This window comes from Patagioenas fasciata, chromosome 20, assembly GCF_037038585.1.
Source record: "Patagioenas fasciata isolate bPatFas1 chromosome 20, bPatFas1.hap1, whole genome shotgun sequence".
Taxonomy (NCBI): domain Eukaryota; kingdom Metazoa; phylum Chordata; class Aves; order Columbiformes; family Columbidae; genus Patagioenas; species Patagioenas fasciata.
The window spans coordinates 464,311-485,812 of record NC_092539.1 but is presented as its reverse complement, the minus strand read 5'-3'; positions in this window follow the sequence as shown (position 1 = coordinate 485,812).

The following is a 21,502-nucleotide window of genomic DNA, read 5'->3' as shown; positions in this document are numbered from 1 at the left end:
CGGGCCTTGTCAGCCCCTGTCGGGTTTGCTCGCGCCCTGTCGGGCTCCGTCGGGCCCTGTCAGGTTCTCTCGGGCCCTGTCAGGTTTGCTCGGGCCCTGTCAGGCTCCATCAGGCCCTGTCAGGTTTGCTCGGGCCCTGTCGGGCCTTGTCAGGCCCTGTCGGGTTTGCTCGGGACCTCTCGGGTTTGCCCGCGTCCTGTCGGGTTCCGTCGCGCCCTGTCAGATTCGCTCGGGCCCTGTCGGGTTTGCTCGGGCCCTGTCAGGCTCCGTCAGGCCCTGTCGGGATCCGTTGGGCCTTGTCGGGTTTGTTCGGGCCCTGTCGGGCTCCTTCGTGCCCTGTCAGGTTTGCTCGAGCCCTGTCGGGTTTGCTCGGGCCCTGTCAGGCTCCTTCGGGCCCTGTCGGGTTTCCCCGGGCCCTGTCGGGCTCCATCGAGCCCTGTCAGGCTTTGTCGAACCCTGTCGGGTTTGCTCGGGCCCTGTCGGGTTTGCTCGGGTCCTGTCGGGCTCTGTCGGGCCCTGTCGGGTTTGCTCGGGCCCTGTCAGGCTCCGTCGGGCCCTGTCGGATTTCCTCGGGCCCTCTCGGGTTCCGTCGGGCCCTCTCGGGTTCCGTCGGGCCCTGTCGGGTTTCTTCGGGCCCTGTCGGACTCTATCGAGCCCTGTCAGGCTCCGTCAGGCTCTTTCGGGTTTGCTCAGGCCCTGTTGGGCTCCGTCGGGCCCTGTCAGGCTTTGTCAGGTCCTGTCAGGTTTGCTCGGGCCCTGTCGGGCCTTGTCGGGCCCTGTTGGGTTTGCTCGGGCTCTGTCGGGCTCCAGCGTCCCTGTCGGGTTTGCCCGGGCCCTGTCAGGCTCCATCAGGCCCTGTCGGGTTTGCTCGGGCCCTATCAAGCTCCGTGGGGCCCTGTCGGGTTTCCTCGGGCCCTGTCGGGCTCCATCGAGCCCTGTCAGGTTTGCTCGAGCCCTGTCGGGTTTGCTCGGGCCCTGTCGGGCTCCATCGGACCCTATCAGGCTTTGGCGGGTCCTGTCGGGTTTGCTCAGGCCCTGTCGGGCCTTGTCAGCCCCTGTCGGGTTTGCTCGCGCCCTGTCGGGCTCCGTCGGGCCCTGTCAGGTTCTCTCGGGCCCTTTCAGGTTTACTCGGGCCCTGTCAGGCTCCGTCAGGCCCTATCGGGTTTGCTGGAGCCCTGTCGGGCTCCGTCAGGCCCTGTCAGGTTTGCTAGGGCCCTGTCGGGCCTTGTCAGGCTTTGTCCGGTTTGCTCGGGACCTGTCGGGTTTGCCCGCATCCTGTCGGGCTCCGTCGGGCCCTGTCAGATTCGCTCGGGACCTGTCGGGTTTGCTCGGGCTCTGTCGGGCTCCGTCGGGCCCTGTCAGGTTTGCTCAGGCCCTGTCGGGATCCGTTGGGCCTTGTCGGGTTTGCTCGGGCCCTGTCGGGCTCCTTCGTGCCCTGTCAGGTTTGCTCGGGCCCTGTCGGGTTTGCTCGGGCCCTGCAAGGCTCTGTCGAGCCCTGTCGGGTTTGCTCGGGCCCTGTCAGGCTCCGTCGGGCCCTGTCGGGTTTCCTCGGGCCCTGTCGGTCTCCATCGAGCCCTGTCAGGCTTTGTCGAACCCTGTCGGGTTTGCTCGGGCCCTGCCGGGTTTGCTCGGGTCCTGTCGGGCTCTGTCGGGCCCTTTCGGATTTGCTCGGGCCCTGTCAGGCTCCGTCGGGCCCTGTCGGGTTTCCTCAGGCCCTGTCGGGCTCCATCGAGCCCTGTCAGGCTCCGTCGGGCTCTTTCGGGTTTGCTCAAGCCCTGTCGGGCTCCGTCGGGCCCTGTCAGGCTTTGTCAGGTCGTGTCAGGTTTGCTCGGGCCCTGTCGGGCCTTGTCGGGCCCTGTCGGGTTTGCTCGGGCTCTGTCGGGCTCCATCGTGCCCTGTCGGGTTTGCTCGGGCCCTGTCGGGCTCCGTCAGGCCCTGTCGGGTTTGCTCGGGCCCTATCGGGCTCCCTGGGGCCCTGTCGGGTTTCCTCGGGCCCTCTCGGGCTCCATCGAGCCCTGTCAGGCTCCGTCGGGCTCTTTCGGGTTTGCTCGGGCCCTGTCGGGCTCTGTCGGGCTCTGTCAGGCCCTGTCGGATTTGCTCAGGCCCTGTCGGGTTTCCTTGGGCCCTGTCGGGCTCCATCGAGCCCTGTCAGGCTTTGTCGAACCCTGTCGGGTTTGCTCAGGCCCTCTCGGGTTTGCTCGGGCCCTGTCGGGCTCTGTCGAGCCCTGTCTGGTTTCCTCGGGCCCTGTCGGGCTCCGTTGGGCCCTGTCGGTTTGCTCGGGCCCTGTCGGGCTCCGTGGAACCCTGTCGGGTTTGCTCGGGCCCTGTCAGGCTCCGTCGCGCCCTGTCGGGTTTCCTCAGGCCCTGTCGGGCTCCATCGGACCCTATCAGGCTTTGGCGGGTCCTGTCGGGTTCGCTCAGGCCCTGTCGGGCCTTGTCAGCCCCTGTCGGGTTTGCTCGCGCCCTGTCGGGCTCCGTCGGGCCCTGTCAGGTTCTCTCGGGCCCTGTCAGGTTTGCTCGGGCCCTGTCAGGCTCCGTCAGGCCCTATCGGGTTTGCTCGACCCCTGTCGGGCTCCGGCGGGCCCTGTCGGGTTTGCTCGGGCCATGTCGGGTTTGCTGAAGCCCTGTCAGGCTTCGTCGGACCCTGTCGGGTTTGCTCGAGCCCTGTCGGCCTCCATCGGGCCCTGTCAGGTTTGCTCGGGCCCTATCGGGCTCTGTCGAGCCCTGTCGGGTTTGCTCGGGCTCTGTCAGGCTCCGTCGGGCCCTGTCGGGTTTGCTCGGGCCCTGTCGGGCTCCATCGAGCCCTGTCAGGCTTCGTCGGGCACTTTCGGGTTTGCTCGGGCCCTGTCGGGCTCCGTCAGGCCCTGTCGGGTTTGCTCAGGCCCTATCGGGCTCTGTCGAGCCCTGTCGGGTTTGCTCGGGCTCTGTCAGGCTCCGTCGGGCCCTGTCGGGTTTGCTCGGGCCCTGTCGGGCTCCATCAAGCCCTGTCAGGCTTTGTCGAACCCTGTCGGGTTTGCTCGGGCCCTGTCGGGTTTGCTCAGGCCCTGTCGGGCTCTGTCGGGCCCTGTCTGGTTTCCTCGGGCCCTGTCGGGCTCCGTCGGACCCTGTCGGGTTTGCTCGGGTCCTGTCGGGTTTGCTCGGGCCCTGTCGGGTTTGCTGAAGCCCTGTCAGGCTTCGTCGGACCCTGTCGGGTTTGCTCGGGCCCTGTCGGGCTCCGTCGAACCCTGTCGGGTTTGCTCGGGCCCTGTCAGGCTCCATCGGACCCTATCAGGCTTTGGCGGGTCCTATCGAGTTTGCTCAGGCCCTGTCGGGCCTTGTCAGCCCCTGTCGGGTTTGCTCGGGCCCTGTCGGGCTCCATCGGACCCTATCAGGCTTTGGCGGGTCCTGTCGGGTTTGCTCAGGCCCTGTCGGGCCTTGTCAGCCCCTGTCGGGTTTGCTCGCGCCCTGTCGGGCTCCGTCGGGCCCTGTCAGGTTCTCTCGGGCCCTGTCAGGTTTGCTCGGGCCCTGTCAGGCTCCGTCAGGCCCTGTCAGGTTTGCTCGGGCGCTGTCGGGTCTTGTCAGGCCCTGTCGGATTTGCTCGGGACCTGTCGGGTTTGCCCGCGTCCTGTCGGGCTCCGTCGCGCCCTGTCGGATTCGCTCGGGCCCTGTCGGGTTTACTCGGGCCCTGTCAGGCTCCGTCAGGCTCTTTCGGGTTTGCTCAGGCCCTCTTGGGCTCCGTCGGGCCCTGTCAGGCTTTGTCAGGTCCTGTCAGGTTTGCTCGGGCCCTGTCGGGCCTTGTCGGGCCCTGTTGGGTTTGCTCGGGCTCTGTTGGGCTCCAGCGTGCCCTGTCGGGTTTGCCCGGGCCCTGTCAGGCTCCATCAGGCCCTGTCGGGTTTGCTCGGGCCCTATCAGGCTCCGTGGGGCCCTGTCGGGTTTCCTCGGGCCCTGTCGGGCTCCATCGAGCCCTGTCAGGTTTGCTCGAGCCCTGTCGCGTTTGCTCGGGCCGTGTCGGGCTCCATCGGACCCTATCAGGCTTTGGCGGGTCCTGTCGGGTTTGCTCAGGCCCTGTCGGGCCTTGTCAGCCCCTGTCGGGTTTGCTCGCGCCCTGTCGGGCTCCGTCGGGCCCTGTCAGGTTCTCTCGGGCCCTTTCAGGTTTGCTCGGGCCCTGTCAGGCTCCGTCAGGCCCTATCGGGTTTGCTCGAGCCCTGTCGGGCTCCGTCAGGCCCTGTCAGGTTTGCTCGGGCCCTGTCGGGCCTTGTCAGGCTTTGTCGGGTTTGCTCGGGACCTGTCGGGTTTGCCTGCATCCTGTCGGGCTCCGTCGGGCCTTGTCAGATTCGCTAGGGCCCTGTCGGGTTTGCTCGGGCTCTGTCGGGCTCCGTCGGGCCCTGTCAGGTTTGCTCAGGCCCTGTCGGGATCCGTTGGGCCTTGTCGGGTTTGCTCGGGCCCTGTCGGGCTCCATCGAGCCCTGTCAGGTTTGCTCGGGCCCTGTCGGGTTTGCTCGGGCCCTGCAAGGCTCTGTCGAGCCCTGTCGGGTTTGCTCAGGCCCTGTCAGGCTCCGTCGGGCCCTGTCGGGTTTCCTCGGGCCCTGTCGGTCTCCATCGAGCCCTGTCAGGCTTTGTCGAACCCTGTCGGGTTTGCTCGGGCCCTGTCGGGTTTGCTCGGGTCCTGTCGGGCTCTGTCGGGCCCTTTCGGGTTTGCTCGGGCCCTGTCAGGCTCCGTCGGGCCCTGTCAGGTTTCCTCAGGCCCTGTCGGGCTCCATCGAGCCCTGTCAGGCTCCGTCGGGCTCTTTCGGGTTTGCTCAAGCCCTGTTGGGCTCCGTCGGGCCCTGTCAGGCTTTGTCAGGTCGTGTCAGGTTTGCTCGGGCCCTGTCGGGCCTTGTCGGGCTCTGTCGGGTTTGCTCGGGCTCTGTCGGGCTCCAGCGTGCCCTGTCGGGTTTGCTTGGGCCCTGTCGGGCTCCGTCAGGCCCTGTCGGGTTTGCTCGGGCCCTATCGGGCTCCCTGGGGCCCTGTCGCGTTTCCTCGGGCCCTGTCGGGCTCCATCGAGCCCTGTCAGGCTCCGTCGGGCCCTTTCGGGTTTGCTCGGGCCCTGTCGGGCTCTGTCGGGCTCTGTCGGGCCCTGTCGGATTTGCTCAGGCCCTGTCGGGTTTGTTCGAGCCCTGTCGGGCTCCATCGGGCCCTGTCGGGTTTGCTCGGGCCCTATCGGGCTCCGTCGGGCCCTGTCGGGTTTCCTCGGGCCCTGTCGGGCTCCATCGAGCCCTGTCAGGCTTCGTCGGGCCCTTTCAGGTTTTCTCGGGCCCTGTCGGGCTCCGTCAGGCCCTGTCGGGTTTGCTCGGGCCCTATCTGGCTCCCTCGGGCCCTGTCGGGTTTCCTTGGGCCCTGTCGGGCTCCATCGAGCCCTGTCAGGCTTTGTCGGGTCCTGTCGGGTTTGCTCAGGCCCTGTCGGGTCTTGTCTGGCCCTGTCGGGTTTGCTCGGGCCCTGTCGGGTTTGCCCACGTCCTGTCGGGCTCCGTCGGGCCCTGTCAGTTTCGCTCGGGCCCTGTCGGGTTTGCTCGGGCCCTGTCAGGCTACGTCAGGCTCTGTCGAGTTAGCTCGTGCCCTGTCGGGCTCCGTCGGGCCCTGTCGGGTTTGCTCGGGCCCTATCGGGCTCCGTCGGGCCCTGTCGGGTTTCCTCGGGCCCTGTCGGGCTCCATCGAGCCCTGTCAGGCTTCGTCGGGCCCTTTCAGGTTTTCTCGGGCCCTGTCGGGCTCCGTCAGGCCCTGTCGGGTTTGCTCGGGCCCTATCGGGCTCCGTCGGGCCCTGTCGGGTTTCCTTGGGCCCTGTCGGGCTCCATCGAGCCCTGTCAGGCTTTGTCGGGTCCTGTCGGGTTTGCTCAGGCCCTGTCGGGTCTTGTCTGGCCCTGTCGGGTTTGCTCGGGCCCTGTCGGGTTTGCCCACGTCCTGTCGGGCTCCGTCGGGCCCTGTCAGGTTTGCTCAGGCCCTGTCGGTTTTCGTCGGGCCTTGTCGGGTTTGCTCGGGCCCTGTCGGGCTCCTTCGTGCACTGTCAGGTTTGCTCGGGCCCTGTCGGGTTTGCTCGGGCCCTGTCGGGTTTGCTCGGGCCCTGTCAGGCTCCGTCGGGCCCTGTCGGGTTTCCTCGGGCCCTGTCGGGCTCCATCGAGCCCTGTCAGGCTTTGTCGAACCCTGTCGGGTTTGCTCGGGCCCTGTCGGGTTTGCTCGGGCCCTGTCGGGCTCTGTCGGGCCCTGTCCGGTTTCCTCGGGCCCTGTCGGGCTCCCTCGGACCCTGTCGGGTTTGCTCGGGTCCTGTCGGGTTTCCTTGGGCCCTGTCGAGTTTGCTGAAGCCCTGTCAGGCTTCGTCGGACCCTGTCGGGTTTGCTCGGGCCCTGTCGGGCTCCGTCGAACCCTGTCGGGTTTGCTCGGGCCCTGTCAGGCTCTGTCGCGCCCTGTTGGGTTTCCTCGGGCCCTGTCGGGCTCCATCGAGCCCTGTCAGGTTTGCTCGGGCCCTGTCGGGTTTGCTCGGGCCCTGTCGGGCTCCATCGGACCCTATCAGGCTTTGGCGGGTCCTGTCGGGTTTGCTCAGGCCCTGTCAGGCCTTGTCAGCCCCTGTCGGGTTTGCTCGCGCCCTGTCGGGCTCCGTCGGGCCCTGTCAGGTTCTCTTGGGCCCTGTCAGGTTTGCTCGGGCCCTGTCAGGCTCCGTCAGGCCCTATCGGGTTTGCTCGAGCCCTGTCGGGCTCCGTCAGGCCCTGTCAGGTTTGCTCGGGCCCTGTCGGGCCTTGTCAGGCCCTGTCGGGTTTGCTCGGGACCTGTCGGGTTTGCCCGCGTCCTGTCGGGCTCCGTCAGGCCCTGTCAGATTCGCTCGGGCCCTGTCGGGTTTGCTCGGGCCCTGTCAGGCTCCGTCAGGCCCTGTCGGGTTTGCTCGTGCCCTGTCGGGCTCCATCGGGCCCTGTCAGGTTTGCTCAGGCCCTGTCGCGTTTTGTTGGGCCTTGTCGGGTTTGCTCGGGCCCTGTCGGGCTCCTTCGTGCCCTGTCAGGTTTGCTCGGGCCCTGTCGGGTTTGCTCGGGCCCTGTAAGGCTCCGTCGAGCCCTGTCGGGTTTGCTCGGGCCCTGTCAGGCTCCGTCGGGCCCTGTCGGGTTTCCTCGGGCCCTGTCGGGCTCCATCGAGCCCTGTCAGGCTTTGTCGAACCCTGTCGGGTTTGCTCGGGCCCTGTCGGGTTTGCTCGGGTCCTGTCGGGCTCTGTCAAGCCCTGTCGGATTTCCTCGGGCCCTCTCGGGTTCTGTCGGGCCCTCTCGGGTTCCGTCGGGCCCTCTCGGGTTCCGTCGGGCCCTGTCGGGTTTCCTCGGGCCCTGTCGGACTCTATCGAGCACTGTCAGGCTCCGTCGGGCTCTTTCGGGTTTGCTCAGGCCCTGTCGGGCTCCGTCGGGCCCTGTCAGGCTTTGTCAGGTCCTGTCAGGTTTGCTCGGGCCCTGTCGGGCCTTGTCGGGCCCTGTTGGGTTTGCTCGGGCTCTGTCGGGCTCCAGCGTGCCCTGTCGGGTTTGCCCGGGCCCTGTCAGGCTCCATCAGGCCCTGTCGGGTTTGCTCGGGCCGTATCGGGCTCCGTGGGGCCCTGTCGGGTTTCCTCGGGCCCTGTCGGGCTCCATCGAGCCCTGTCAGGCTCCGTCGGGTTCTTTCGGGTTTGCTCAAGCCCTGTTGGGCTCCGCCGGGCCCTGTCAGGCTTTGTCAGGTCGTGTCAGGTTTGCTCGGGCCCTGTCAAGCCTTGTCGGGCCCTGTCGGGTTTGCTTGGGCTCTGTCGGGCTCCAGCGTGCCCTGTCGGGTTTGCTCGGGCCCTGTCGGGCTCCGTCAGGCCCTGTCGGGTTTGCTCGGGCCCTATCGGGCTCCGTGGGGCCCTGTCGGGTTTCCTCGGGCCCTGTCGGGCTCCATCGAGCCGTGTCAGTCTCCGTCGGGCCCTTTCGGGTCTGCTTGGGCCCTGTCGGGCTCCGTCGGGCCCTGTTGAATTTGCTCAGGCCCTGTCGGGTTTGTTCGAGCCCTGTCGGGCTCCATCGGGCCCTGTCGGGTTTGCTCGGGCCCTATCGGGCTCCGTCGAGCCCTGTCGGGTTTGCTCGGGCTCTGTCAGGCTCCGTCGGGCCCTGTCGGGTTTGCTCGGGCCCTGTCGGGTTTGCTCGGGCCCTGTCGGGCTCTGTCGGGCCCTGTTCGGTTTCCTCGGGCCCTGTCGGGCTCCCTCGGACCCTGTCGGGTTTGCTCGGGTCCTGTCGGGTTTCCTCGGGCCCTGTCGGGTTTGCTAGAAGCCCTGTCAGGCTTCGTCGGATTCTGTCGGGTTTGCTCGGGCCCTGTCGGGCTCCCTCGAACCCTGTCGGGTTTGCTCGGGCCCTGTCAGGCTCTGTCGCGCCCTGTCGGGTTTCCTCGGGCCCTGTCTGGCTCCATCGAGCCCTGCCAGGTTTGCTCGGGCCCTGTCGGGTTTGCTCGCGCCCTGTCGGGCTCCGTCGGGCCCTGTCAGGTTCTCTTGGGCCCTGTCACGTTTGCTCGGGCCCTGTCAGGCTCCGTCAGGCCCTATCGGGTTTGCTCGAGCCATGTCGGGCTCCGTCAGGCCCTGTCAGGTTTGCTCGGGCCCTGTCGGGCCTTGTCAGGCCCTGTCGGGTTTGCTCGGGACCTGTCGGGTTTGCCCGCGTCCTGTCGGGCTCCGACGGGCCCTGTCAGATTCGCTCGGGCCCTGTCGGGTTTGCTCGGGCCCTGTCAGGCTCCGTCAGGCCCTGTCGGGTTTGCTCGTGCCCTGTCGGGATCCGTCGGGCCCTGTCAGGTTTGCTCAGGCCCTGTCGGGTTTCGTTGGGCCTTGTCGGGTTTGCTCGGGCCCTGTCGGGCTCCTTCGTGCCCTGTCAGGTTTGCTCGGGCCCTGTCGGGTTTGCTCGGGCCCTGTAAGGCTCCGTCGAGCCCTGTCGGGTTTGCTCGGGCCCTGTCAGGCTCCGTCAGGCCCTGTCGGATTTGCTAGTGCCCTGTCGGGCTCTGTTGGGCCCTGTCAGGTTTGCTCAGGCCCTGTCGGGCTCCTTCGTGCCCTGTCAGGTTTGCTCAGGCCCTGTCGGGTTTGCTCGGGCCCTGTCAGGCTCCGTCGGGCCCTGTCGGGTTTCCTCGGGCCCTGTCGGGCTCCATCGAGCCCTGTCAGGCTTTGTCGAACCCTGTCGGGTTTGCTCGGGCCCTGTCGGGTTTGCTCGGGCCCTGTCGGGCTCTGTCGGGCCCTGTCCGGTTTCCTCGGGCCCTGTCGGGCTCCCTCGGACCCTGTCGGGTTTGCTCGGGTCCTGTCGGGTTTCCTCGGGCCCTGTCGGGTTTGCTGAAGCCCTGTCAGGCTTCGTCGGACCCTGTCGGGTTTGCTCGGGCCCTGTCGGGCTCCCTCGAACCCTGTCGGGTTTGCTCGGGCCCTGTCAGGCTCTGTCGCGCCCTGTCGGGTTTCCTCGGGCCCTGTCTGGCTCCATCGAGCCCTGCCAGGTTTGCTCGGGCCCTGTCGGGTTTGCTCGCGCCCTGTCGGGCTCCGTCGGGCCCTGTCAGGTTCTCTTGGGCCCTGTCAGGTTTGCTCGGGCCCTGTCAGGCTCCGTCAGGCCCTATCGGGTTTGCTCGGGCCCTGTCGGGCTCCGTCAGGCCCTGTCAGGTTTGCTCGGGCCCTGTCGGGCCTTGTCAGGCCCTGTCGGGTTTGCTCGGGACCTGTCGGGTTTGCCCGCGTCCTGTCGGGCTCCGTCGGGCCCTGTCAGATTCGCTCGGGCCCTGTCGGGTTTGCTCGGGCCCTGTCAGGCTCCGTCAGGCCCTGTCGGGTTTGCTCGTGCCCTGTCGGGATCCGTCGGGCCCTGTCAGGTTTGCTCAGGCCCTGTCGGGTTTCGTTGGGCCTTGTCGGGTTTGCTCGGGCCCTGTCGGGCTCCTTCGTGCCCTGTCAGGTTTGCTCGGGCCCTGTCGGGTTTGCTCGGGCCCCGTAAGGCTCCGTCGAGCCCTGTCGGGTTTGCTCGGGCCCTGTCAGGCTCCGTCAGGCCCTGTCGGATTTGCTAGTGCCCTGTCGGGCTCTGTTGGGCCCTGTCAGGTTTGCTCAGGCCCTGTCGGGCTCCTTCGTGCCCTGTCAGGTTTGCTCAGGCCCTGTCGGGTTTGCTCGGGCCCTGTCAGGCTCCGTCGGGCCCTGTCGGGTTTCCTCGGGCCCTGTCGGGCTCCATCGAGCCCTGTCAGGCTTTGTCGAACCCTGTCGGGTTTGCTCGGGCCCTGTCGGGTTTGCTCGGGCCCTGTCGGGCTCTGTCGGGCCCTGTCCGGTTTCCTCGGGCCCTGTCGGGCTCCCTCGGACCCTGTCGGGTTTGCTCGGGTCCTGTCGGGTTTCCTCGGGCCCTGTCGGGTTTGCTGAAGCCCTGTCAGGCTTCGTCGGACCCTGTCGGGTTTGCTCGGGCCCTGTCGGGCTCCCTCGAACCCTGTCGGGTTTGCTCGGGCCCTGTCAGGCTCTGTCGCGCCCTGTCGGGTTTCCTCGGGCCCTGTCTGGCTCCATCGAGCCCTGTCAGGTTTGCTCGGGCCCTGTCGGGTTTGCTCGCGCCCTGTCGGGCTCCGTCAGGCCCTGTCAGGTTCTCTTGGGCCCTGTCAGGTTTGCTCGGGCCCTGTCAGGCTCCGTCAGGCCCTATCGGGTTTGCTCGAGCCATGTCGGGCTCCGTCAGGCCCTGTCAGGTTTGCTCGGGCCCTGTCGGGCCTTGTCAGGCCCTGTCGGGTTTGCTCGGGACCTGTCGGGTTTGCCCGCGTCCTGTCGGGCTCCGTCGGGCCCTGTCAGATTCGCTCGGGCCCTGTCGGGTTTGCTCGGGCCCTGTCAGGCTCCGTCAGGCCCTGTCGGGTTTGCTCGTGCCCTGTCGGGATCCGTCGGGCCCTGTCAGGTTTGCTCAGGCCCTGTCGGGTTTCGTTGGGCCTTGTCGGGTTTGCTCGGGCCCTGTCGGGCTCCTTCGTGCCCTGTCAGGTTTGCTCGGGCCCTGTCGGGTTTGCTCGGGCCCTGTAAGGCTCCGTCGAGCCCTGTCGGGTTTGCTCGGGCCCTGTCAGGCTCCGTCAGGCCCTGTCGGATTTGCTAGTGCCCTGTCGGGCTCTGTTGGGCCCTGTCAGGTTTGCTCAGGCCCTGTCGGGCTCCTTCGTGCCCTGTCAGGTTTGCTCAGGCCCTGTCGGGTTTGCTCGGGCCCTGTCAGGCTCCGTCGAGCCCTGTCGGGTTTGCTCGGGCCCTGTCAGGCTCCGTCAGGCCCTGTTGGATTCCCTCGGGCCCTCTCGGGTTCCGTCGAGCCCTCTCGGGTTCCGTCGAGCCCTGTCGGGTTTGCTCGGGCCCTGTCAGGCTCCGTCGGGCCCTGTCGGGTTTCCTCGGGCCCTGTCGGGCTCCATCGAGCCCTGTCAGGCTTTGTCGAACCCTGTCGGGTTTGCTCAGGCCCTGTCGGGTTTGCTCGGGTCCTGTCGGGCTCTGTCAAGCCCTGTCGGATTTCCTCGGGCTCTCTCGGGTTCCGTCGGGCCCTCTCGGGTTCTGTCGGGCCCTGTCGGGTTTCCTCGGGCCCTGTCGGACTCTATCGAGCCCTGTCAGGCTCCGTCGGGCTCTTTCGGGTTTGCTCAGGCCCTGTCGGGCTCCGTTGGGCCCTGTTAGGCTTTGTCAGGTCCTGTCAGGTTTGCTCGGGCCCTGTCGGGCCTTGTCGGGCCCTGTTGGGTTTGCTCGGGCTCTGTCGGGCTCCAGCGTGCCCTGTCGGGTTTGCCCAGGCCCTGTCAGGCTCCATCAGGCCCTGTCGGGTTTGCTCGGGCCCTATCGGGCTCCGTGGGGCCCTGTCGGGTTTCCTCGGGCCCTGTCGGGCTCCATCGAGCCCTGTCAGGCTCCGTTGGGCTCTTTCGGGTTTGCTCAAGCCCTGTCGGGCTCCGTCGGGCCCTGTCAGGCTTTGTCAGGTCGTGTCAGGTTTGCTCGGGCCCTGTCGGGCCTTGTCAGGCCCTGTCGGGTTTGCTCGGGCTCTGTCGGGCTCCAGCGTGCCCTGTCGGGTTTGCTCGGGCCCTGTCGGGCTCCGTCAGGCCCTGTCGGGTTTGCTCGGGCCCTGTCGGGCTCCGTGGGGCCCTGTCGGGCTCCGTGGGGCCCTGTCGGGTTTCCTCGGGCCCTGTCGGGCTCCATCGAGCCGTGTCAGGCTCGGTCGGGCCCTTTCGGGTTTGCTCGGGCCCTGTCGGGCTCCGTCGGGCCCTGTCGGATTTGCTCAGGCCCTGTCGGGTTTGTTCGAGCCCTGTCAGGCTCCATCGGGCCCTGTCGGGTTTGCTCGGGCCCTATCGGGCTCCGTCGGGCCCTGTCGGGTTTCCTCGGGCCCTGTCGGACTCCACTGAGCCCTGTCAGGCTCCGTCGGGCTCTTTCGGGTTTGCTCGGGCCCTGGCGGGCTCCGTCGGGCCCTGTCAGGCTTTGTCAGGACGTGTCAGGTTTGCTCGGGCCCTGTCGGGCCTTGTCGGGCCCTGTCGGGTTTTCTCGGGCTCTGTCGGGCTCCAGCGTGCCCTGTCGGGTTTGCCCGGGCCCTGTCAGGCTCCGTCAGGCCCTGTCGGGGTTGCTCGGGCCCTATCGGGCTCAATCAGGCCCTGTCGGGTTTCCTCGGGCCCTGTCGGGCTCCATCGAGCCCTGTCAGGCTCCGTCGGGCCCTTTCGGGTTTGCTCGGGCCCTGTCGGGCTCCGTCGGGCCCTGTCAGGCTTTGTCAGGTCCTGTCAGGTTTGCTCGGGCCCTGTCGGGCCTTGTCGGGCCCTGTTGGGTTTGCTCGGGCTCTGTCGGGCTCCAGCGTGCCCTGTCGGGTTTGCCCGGGCCCTGTCAGGCTCCATCAGGCCCTGTCGGGTTTGCTCGGGCCGTATCGGGCTCCGTGGGGCCCTGTCGGGTTTCCTCGGGCCCTGTCGGGCTCCATCGAGCCCTGTCAGGCTCCGTCGGGCTCTTTCGGGTTTGCTCAAGCCCTGTTGGGCTCCGCCGGGCCCTGTCAGGCTTTGTCAGGTCGTGTCAGGTTTGCTCGGGCCCTGTCAAGCCTTGTCGGGCCCTGTCGGGTTTGCTTGGGCTCTGTCGGGCTCCAGCGTGCCCTGTCGGGTTTGCTCGGGCCCTGTCGGGCTCCGTCAGGCCCTGTCGGGTTTGCTCGGGCCGTATCGGGCTCCGTGGGGCCCTGTCGGGTTTCCTCGGGCCCTGTCGGGCTCCATCGAGCCGTGTCAGTCTCCGTCGGGCCCTTTCGGGTTTGCTTGGGCCCTGTCGGGCTCCGTCGGGCCCTGTTGAATTTGCTCAGGCCCTGTCGGGTTTGTTCGAGCCCTGTCGGGCTCCATCGGGCCCTGTCGGGTTTGCTCGGGCCCTATCGGGCTCCGTCGAGCCCTGTCGGGTTTGCTCGGGCCCTGTCAGGCTCCGTCAGGCCCTGTCGGATTTGCTAGTGCCCTGTCGGGCTCTGTTGGGCCCTGTCAGGTTTGCTCAGGCCCTGTCGGGCTCCTTCGTGCCCTGTCAGGTTTGCTCAGGCCCTGTCGGGTTTGCTCGGGCCCTGTCAGGCTCCGTCGAGCCCTGTCGGGTTTGCTCGGGCCCTGTCAGGCTCCGTCAGGCCCTGTTGGATTCCCTCGGGCCCTCTCGGGTTCCGTCGAGCCCTCTCGGGTTCCGTCGAGCCCTGTCGGGTTTGCTCGGGCCCTGTCAGGCTCCGTCGGGCCCTGTCGGGTTTCCTCGGGCCCTGTCGGGCTCCATCGAGCCCTGTCAGGCTTTGTCGAACCCTGTCGGGTTTGCTCGGGCCCTGTCGGGTTTGCTCGGGTCCTGTCGGGCTCTGTCAAGCCCTGTCGGATTTCCTCGGGCTCTCTCGGGTTCCGTCGGGCCCTCTCGGGTTCTGTCGGGCCCTGTCGGGTTTCCTCGGGCCCTGTCGGACTCTATCGAGCCCTGTCAGGCTCCGTCGGGCTCTTTCGGGTTTGCTCAGGCCCTGTCGGGCTCCGTTGGGCCCTGTTAGGCTTTGTCAGGTCCTGTCAGGTTTGCTCGGGCCCTGTCGGGCCTTGTCGGGCCCTGTTGGGTTTGCTCGGGCTCTGTCGGGCTCCAGCGTGCCCTGTCGGGTTTGCCCAGGCCCTGTCAGGCTCCATCAGGCCCTGTCGGGTTTGCTCGGGCCCTATCGGGCTCCGTGGGGCCCTGTCGGGTTTCCTCGGGCCCTGTCGGGCTCCATCGAGCCCTGTCAGGCTCCGTTGGGCTCTTTCGGGTTTGCTCAAGCCCTGTCGGGCTCCGTCGGGCCCTGTCAGGCTTTGTCAGGTCGTGTCAGGTTTGCTCGGGCCCTGTCGGGCCTTGTCAGGCCCTGTCGGGTTTGCTCGGGCTCTGTCGGGCTCCAGCGTGCCCTGTCGGGTTTGCTCGGGCCCTGTCGGGCTCCGTCAGGCCCTGTCGGGTTTGCTCGGGCCCTGTCGGGCTCCGTGGGGCCCTGTCGGGTTTCCTCGGGCCCTGTCGGGCTCCATCGAGCCGTGTCAGGCTCCGTCGGGCCCTTTCGGGTTTGCTCGGGCCCTGTCGGGCTCCGTCGGGCCCTGTCGGATTTGCTCAGGCCCTGTCGGGTTTGTTCGAGCCCTGTCAGGCTCCATCGGGCCCTGTCGGGTTTGCTCGGGCCCTATCGGGCTCCGTCGGGCCCTGTCGGGTTTCCTCGGGCCCTGTCGGGTTTGCTCGGGCCCTATCGGGCTCCGTCAGGCCCTGTCGGGTTTGCTCGGGCCCTGTTGGGCTCCGTGGGGCCCTGTCGGGTTTCCTCGGGCCCTGTCGGGCTCCATCGAGCCGTGTCAGGCTCGGTCGGGCCCTTTCGGGTTTGCTCGGGCCCTGTCGGGCTCCGTCGGGCCCTGTCGGATTTGCTCAGGCCCTGTCGGGTTTGTTCGAGCCCTGTCAGGCTCCATCGGGCCCTGTCGGGTTTGCTCGGGCCCTATCGGGCTCCGTCGGGCCCTGTCGGGTTTCCTCGGGCCCTGTCGGACTCCACTGAGCCCTGTCAGGCTCCGTCGGGCTCTTTCGGGTTTGCTCGGGCCCTGGCGGGCTCCGTCGGGCCCTGTCAGGCTTTGTCAGGACGTGTCAGGTTTGCTCGGGCCCTGTCGGGCCTTGTCGGGCCCTGTCGGGTTTTCTCGGGCTCTGTCGGGCTCCAGCGTGCCCTGTCGGGTTTGCCCGGGCCCTGTCAGGCTCCGTCAGGCCCTGTCGGGGTTGCTCGGGCCCTATCGGGCTCAATCAGGCCCTGTCGGGTTTCCTCGGGCCCTGTCGGGCTCCATCGAGCCCTGTCAGGCTCCGTCGGGCCCTTTCGGGTTTGCTCGGGCCCTGTCGGGCTCCGTCGGGCCCTGTCGGATTTCCTCGGGCCCTCTCGGGTTCCGTCGGGCCCTCTCGGGTTCCGTCGGGCCCTGTCGGGTTTCTTCGGGCCCTGTCGGACTCTATCGAGCCCTGTCAGGCTCCGTCAGGCTCTTTCGGGTTTGCTCAGGCCCTGTTGGGCTCCGTAGGGCCCTGTCAGGCTTTGTCAGGTCCTGTCAGGTTTGCTCGGGCCCTGTCGGGCCTTGTCGGGCCCTGTTGGGTTTGCTCGGGCTCTGTCAGGCTCCAGCGTGCCCTGTCGGGTTTGCCCGGGCCCTGTCAGGCTCCATCAGGCCCTGTCGGGTTTACTCGGGCCCTATCGGGCTCCGTGGGGCCCTGTCGGGTTTCCTCGGGCCCTGTCGGGCTCCATCGAGCCCTGTCAGGTTTGCTCGAGCCCTGTCGGGTTTGCTCGGGCCCTATCGGGCTCCGTGGGGCCCTGTCGGGTTTCCTCGGGCCCTGTCGGGCTCCATCGAGCCCTGTCAGGTTTGCTCGAGCCCTGTCGGGTTTGCTCGGGCCCTGTCGGGCTCCGTCGGGCCCTGTCAGGTTCTCTCGGGCCCTTTCAGGTTTACTCGGGCCCTGTCAGGCTCCGTCAGGCCCTATCGGGTTTGCTGGAGCCCTGTCGGGCTCCGTCAGGCCCTGTCTGGTTTGCTCGGGCCCTGTCAGGCCTTGTCAGGCTTTGTCCGGTTTGCTCGGGACCTGTCGGGTTTGCCCGCATCCTGTCGGGCTCCGTCGGGCCCTGTCAGATTCGCTCGGGCCCTGTCGGGTTTGCTCGGGCTCTGTCGGGCTCCGTCGGGCCCTGTCAGGTTTGCTCAGGCCCTGTCGGGATCCGTTGGGCCTTGTCGGGTTTGCTCGGGCCCTGTCGTGCTCCTTCGTGCCCTGTCAGGTTTGCTCGGGCCCTGTCGGGTTTGCTCGGGCCCTGCAAGGCTCTGTCGAGCCCTGTCGGGTTTGCTCGGGCCCTGTCAGGCTCCGTCGGGCCCTGTCGGGTTTCCTCGGGCCCTGTCGGTCTCCATCGAGCCCTGTCAGGCTTTGTCGAACCCTGTCAAGTTTGCTCGGGCCCTGTCGGGTTTGCTCGGGTCCTGTCGGGCTCTGTCGGGCCCTTTCGGGCTTGCTCGGGCCCTGTCAGGCTCCATCGGGCCCTGTCGGGTTTCCTCAGGCCCTGTCGGGCTCCATCGAGCCCTGTCAGGCTCCGTCGGGCTCTTTCGGGTTTGCTCAAGCCCTGTCGGGCTCCGTCGGGCCCTGTCAGGCTTTGTCAGCTCGTGTCAGGTTTGCTCGGGCCCTGTCGGGCCTTGTCGGGCCCTGTCGGGTTTGCTCGGGCTCTGTCGGGCTCCATCGTGCCCTGTCGGGTTTGCTCGGGCCCTGTCGGGCTCCGTCAGGCCCTGTCGGGTTTGCTCGGGCCCTATCAAGCTCCCTGGGGCCCTGTCGGGTTTCCTCGTGCCCTCTCGGGCTCCATCGAGCCCTGTCAGGCTCCGTCGGGCTCTTTCGGGTTTGCTCGGGCCCTGTCGGGCTCTGTCGGGCTCTGTCGGGCCCTGTCGGATTTGCTCAAGCCCTGTCGGGTTTGTTCGAGCCCTGTCGGGCTCCATCGGGCCCTGTCGGGTTTGCTCGGGCCCTATCGGGCTCCCTCGGGCCCTGTCGGGTTTCCTCGGGCCCTGTCGGGCTCCATCGAGCCCTGTCAGGCTTCGTCGGGCCCTTTCAGGTTTGCTCGGGCCCTGTCGGGCTCCGTCAGGCCCTGTCGGGTTTGCTCGGGAACTATCGGGCTCCGTCGGGCCCTGTCGGGTTTCCTTGGGCCCTGTCGGGCTCCATCGAGCCCTGTCAGGCTTTGTCGGGTCCTGTCGGGTTTGCTCAGGCCCTGTCGGGTCTTGTCTGGCCCTGTCGGGTTTGCTCGGGCCCTGTCGGGTTTGCCCACGTCCTGTCGGGCTCCTTCGGGCACTGTCAGTTTCGCTCGGGCCCTGTCGGGTTTGCTCGGGCCCTGTCAGGCTACGTCAGGCTCTGTCGAGTTAGCTCGTGCCCTGTCGGGCTCCGTCGGGCCCTGTCAGGTTCTCTTGGGCCCTGTCAGGTTTGCTCGGGCCCTGTCAGGCTCCGTCAGGCCCTATCGGGTTTGCTCGAGCCATGTCGGGCTCCGTCAGGCCCTGTCAGGTTTGCTCGGGCCCTGTCGGGCCTTGTCAGGCCCTGTCGGGTTTGCTCGGGACCTGTCGGGTTTGCCCGCGTCCTGTCGGGCTCCGTCGGGCCCTGTCAGATTCGCTCGGGCCCTGTCGGGTTTGCTCGGGCCCTGTCAGGCTCCGTCAGGCCCTGTCGGGTTTGCTCAGGCCCTGTCGGGTTTCGTTGGGCCTTGTCGGGTTTGCTCGGGCCCTGTCGGGCTCCTTCGTGCCCTGTCAGGTTTGCTCGGGCCCTGTCGGGTTTGCTCGGGCCCTGTAAGGCTCCGTCGAGCCCTGTCGGGTTTGCTCGGGCCCTGTCAGGCTCCGTCAGGCCCTGTCGGATTTGCTAGTGCCCTGTCGGGCTCTGTTGGGCCCTGTCAGGTTTGCTCAGGCCCTGTCGGGCTCCTTCGTGCCCTGTCGGGTTTGCTCAGGCCCTGTCGGGTTTGCTCGGGCCCTGTCAGGCTCCGTCGAGCCCTGTCGGGTTTGCTCGGGCCCTGTCAGGCTCCGTCAGGCCCTGTTGGATTCCCTCGGGCCCTCTCGGGTTCCGTCGAGCCCTCTCGGGTTCCGTCGAGCCCTGTCGGGTTTGCTCGGGCCCTGTCAGGCTCCGTCGGGCCCTGTCGGGTTTCCTCGGGCCCTGTCGGGCTCTATCGAGCCCTGTCAGGCTTTGTCGAACCCTGTCGGGTTTGCTCGGGCCCTGTCGGGTTTGCTCGGGTCCTGTCGGGCTCTGTCAAGCCCTGTCGGATTTCCTCGGGCTCTCTCGGGTTCCGTCGGGCCCTCTCGGGTTCTGTCGGGCCCTGTCGGGTTTGCTCGGGCCCTGTCGGACTCTATCGAGCCCTGTCAGGCTCCGTCGGGCTCTTTCGGGTTTGCTCAGGCCCTGTCGGGCTCCGTTGGGCCCTGTTAGGGTTTGTCAGGTCCTGTCAGGTTTGCTCGGGCCCTGTCGGGCCTTGTCGGGCCCTGTTGGGTTTGCTCGGGCTCTGTCGGGCTCCAGCGTGCCCTGTCGGGTTTGCCCAGGCCCTGTCAGGCTCCATCAGGCCCTGTCGGGTTTGCTCGGGCCCTATCGGGCTCCGTGGGGCCCTGTCGGGTTTCCTCGGGCCCTGTCGGGCTCCATCGAGCCCTGTCAGGCTCCGTTGGGCTCTTTCGGGTTTGCTCAAGCCCTGTCGGGCTCCATCGAGCCGTGTCAGGCTCCGTCGGGCCCTTTCGGGTTTGCTCGGGCCCTGTCGGGCTCCGTCGGGCCCTGTCGGATTTGCTCAGGCCCTGTCGGGTTTGTTCGAGCCCTGTCAGGCTCCATCGGGCCCTGTCGGGTTTGCTCGGGCCCTATCGGGCTCCGTCGGGCCCTGTCGGGTTTCCTCGGGCCCTGTCGGACTCCACTGAGCCCTGTCAGGCTCCGTCGGGCTCTTTCGGGTTTGCTCGGGCCCTGGCGGGCTCCGTCGGGCCCTGTCAGGCTTTGTCAGGATGTGTCAGGTTTGCTCGGGCCCTGTCGGGCCTTGTCGGGCCCTGTCGGGTTTTCTCGGGCTCTGTCGGGCTCCAGCGTGCCCTGTCGGGTTTGCCCGGGCCCTGTCAGGCTCCGTCAGGCCCTGTCGGGGTTGCTCGGGCCCTATCGGGCTCAATCAGGCCCTGTCGGGTTTCCTCGGGCCCTGTCGGGCTCCATCGAGCCCTGTCAGGCTCCGTCGGGCCCTTTCGGGTTTGCTCGGGCCCTGTCGGGCTCCGTCGGGCCCTGTCGGATTTCCTCGGGCCCTCTCGGGTTTTGTCGGGCCCTCTCGGGTTCCGTCGGGCCCTGTCGGGTTTCTTCGGGCCCTGTCGGACTCTATCGAGCCCTGTCAGGCTCCGTCAGGCTCTTTCGGGTTTGCTCAGGCCCTGTTGGGCTCCGTCGGGCCCTGTCAGGCTTTGTCAGGTCCTGTCAGGTTTGCTCGGGCCCTGTCGGGCCTTGTCGGGCCCTGTTGGGTTTGCTCGGGCTCTGTCAGGCTCCAGCGTGCCCTGTCGGGTTTGCCCGGGCCCTGTCAGGCTCCATCAGGCCCTGTCGGGTTTGCTCGGGCCCTGTTGGGCTCCGTGGGGCCCTATCGGGCTCCGTGGGGCCCTGTCGGGTTTCCTCGGGCCCTGTCGGGCTCCATCGAGCCCTGTCAGGTTTGCTCGAGCCCTGTCGGGTTTGCTCGGGCCCTGTCGGGCTCCGTCGGGCCCTGTCAGGTTCTCTCGGGCCCTTTCAGGTTTACTCGGGCCCTGTCAGGCTCCGTCAGGCCCTATCGGGTTTGCTGGAGCCCTGTCGGGCTCCGTCAGGCCCTGTCTGGTTTGCTCGGGCCCTGTCAGGCCTTGTCAGGCTTTGTCCGGTTTGCTCGGGACCTGTCGGGTTTGCCCGCATCCTGTCGGGCTCCGTCGGGCCCTGTCAGATTCGCTCGGGCCCTGTCGGGTTTGCTCGGGCTCTGTCGGGCTCCGTCGGGCCCTGTCAGGTTTGCTCAGGCCCTGTCGGGATCCGTTGGGCCTTGTCGGGTTTGCTCGGGCCCTGTCGGGCTCCTTCGTGCCCTGTCAGGTTTGCTCGGGCCCTGTCGGGTTTGCTCGGGCCCTGCAAGGCTCTGTCGAGCCCTGTCGGGTTTGCTCGGGCCCTGTCAGGCTCCGTCGGGCCCTGTCGGGTTTCCTCGGGCCCTGTCGGTCTCCATCGAGCCCTGTCAGGCTTTGTCGAACCCTGTCGGGTTTGCTCGGGCCCTGTCGGGTTTGCTCGGGTCCTGTCGGGCTCTGTCGGGCCCTTTCGGGCTTGCTCGGGCCCTGTCAGGCTCCATCGGGCCCTGTCGGGTTTCCTCAGGCCCTGTCGGGCTCCATCGAGCCCTGTCAGGCTCCGTCGGGCTCTTTCGGGTTTGCTCAAGCCCTGTCGGGCTCCGTCGGGCCCTGTCAGGCTTTGTCAGGTCGTGTCAGGTTTGCTCGGGCCCTGTCGGGCCTTGTCGGGCCCTGTCGGGTTTGCTCGGGCTCTGTCGGGCTCCATCGTGCCCTGTCGGGTTTGCTCGGGCCCTGTCGGGCTCCGTCAGGCCCTGTCGGGTTTGCTCGGGCCCTATCGGGCTCCCTGGGGCCCTCTCGGGTTTCCTCGGGCCCTCTCGGGCTCCATCGAGCCCTGTCAGGCTCCGTCGGGCTCTTTCGGGTTTGCTCGGGCCCTGTCAGGCTCTGTCGGGCTCTGTCGGGCCCTGTCAGATTTGCTCAGGCCCTGTCGGGTTTGTTCGAGCCCTGTCGGGCTCCATCGGGCCCTGTCGGGTTTGCTCGGGCCCTATCGGGCTCCCTCGGGCCCTGTCGGGTTTCCTCGGGCCCTGTCGGGCTCCATCGAGCCCTGTCAGGCTTCGTCGGGCCCTTTCAGGTTTGCTCGGGCCCTGTCGGGCTCCGTCAGGCCCTGTCGGGTTTGCTCGGGCCCTATCGGGCTCCGTCGGGCCCTGTCGGGTTTGCTCGGGCCCTGTCGGGCTCCGTGGGGCCCTGTCGGGTTTCCTCGGGCCCTGTCGGGCTCCATCGAGCCGTGTCAGGCTCCGTCGGGCCCTTTCGGGTTTGCTCGGGCCCTGTCGGGCTCCGTCGGGCCCTGTCGGATTTGCTCAGGCCCTGTCGGGTTTGTTCGAGCCCTGTCAGGCTCCATCGGGCCCTGTCGGGTTTGCTCGGGCCCTATCGGGCTCCGTCGGGCCCTGTCGGGTTTCCTCGGGCCCTGTCGGACTCCACTGAGCCCTGTCAGGCTCCGTCGGGCTCTTTCGGGTTTGCTCGGGCCCTGGCGGGCTCCGTCGGGCCCTGTCAGGCTTTGTCAGGACGTGTCAGGTTTGCTCGGGCCCTGTCGGGCCTTGTCGGGCCCTGTCGGGTTTTCTCGGGCTCTGTCGGGCTCCAGCGTGCCCTGTCGGGTTTGCCCGGGCCCTGTCAGGCTCCGTCAGGCCCTGTCGGGGTTGCTCGGGCCCTATCGGGCTCAATCAGGCCCTGTCGGGTTTCCTCGGGCCCTGTCGGGCTCCATCGAGCCCTGTCAGGCTCCGTCGGGCCCTTTCGGGTTTGCTCGGGCCCTGTCGGGCTCCGTCGGGCCCTGTCGGATTTCCTCGGGCCCTCTCGGGTTCCGTCGGGCCCTCTCGGGTTCCGTCGGGCCCTGTCGGGTTTCTTCGGGCCCTGTCGGACTCTATCGAGCCCTGTCAG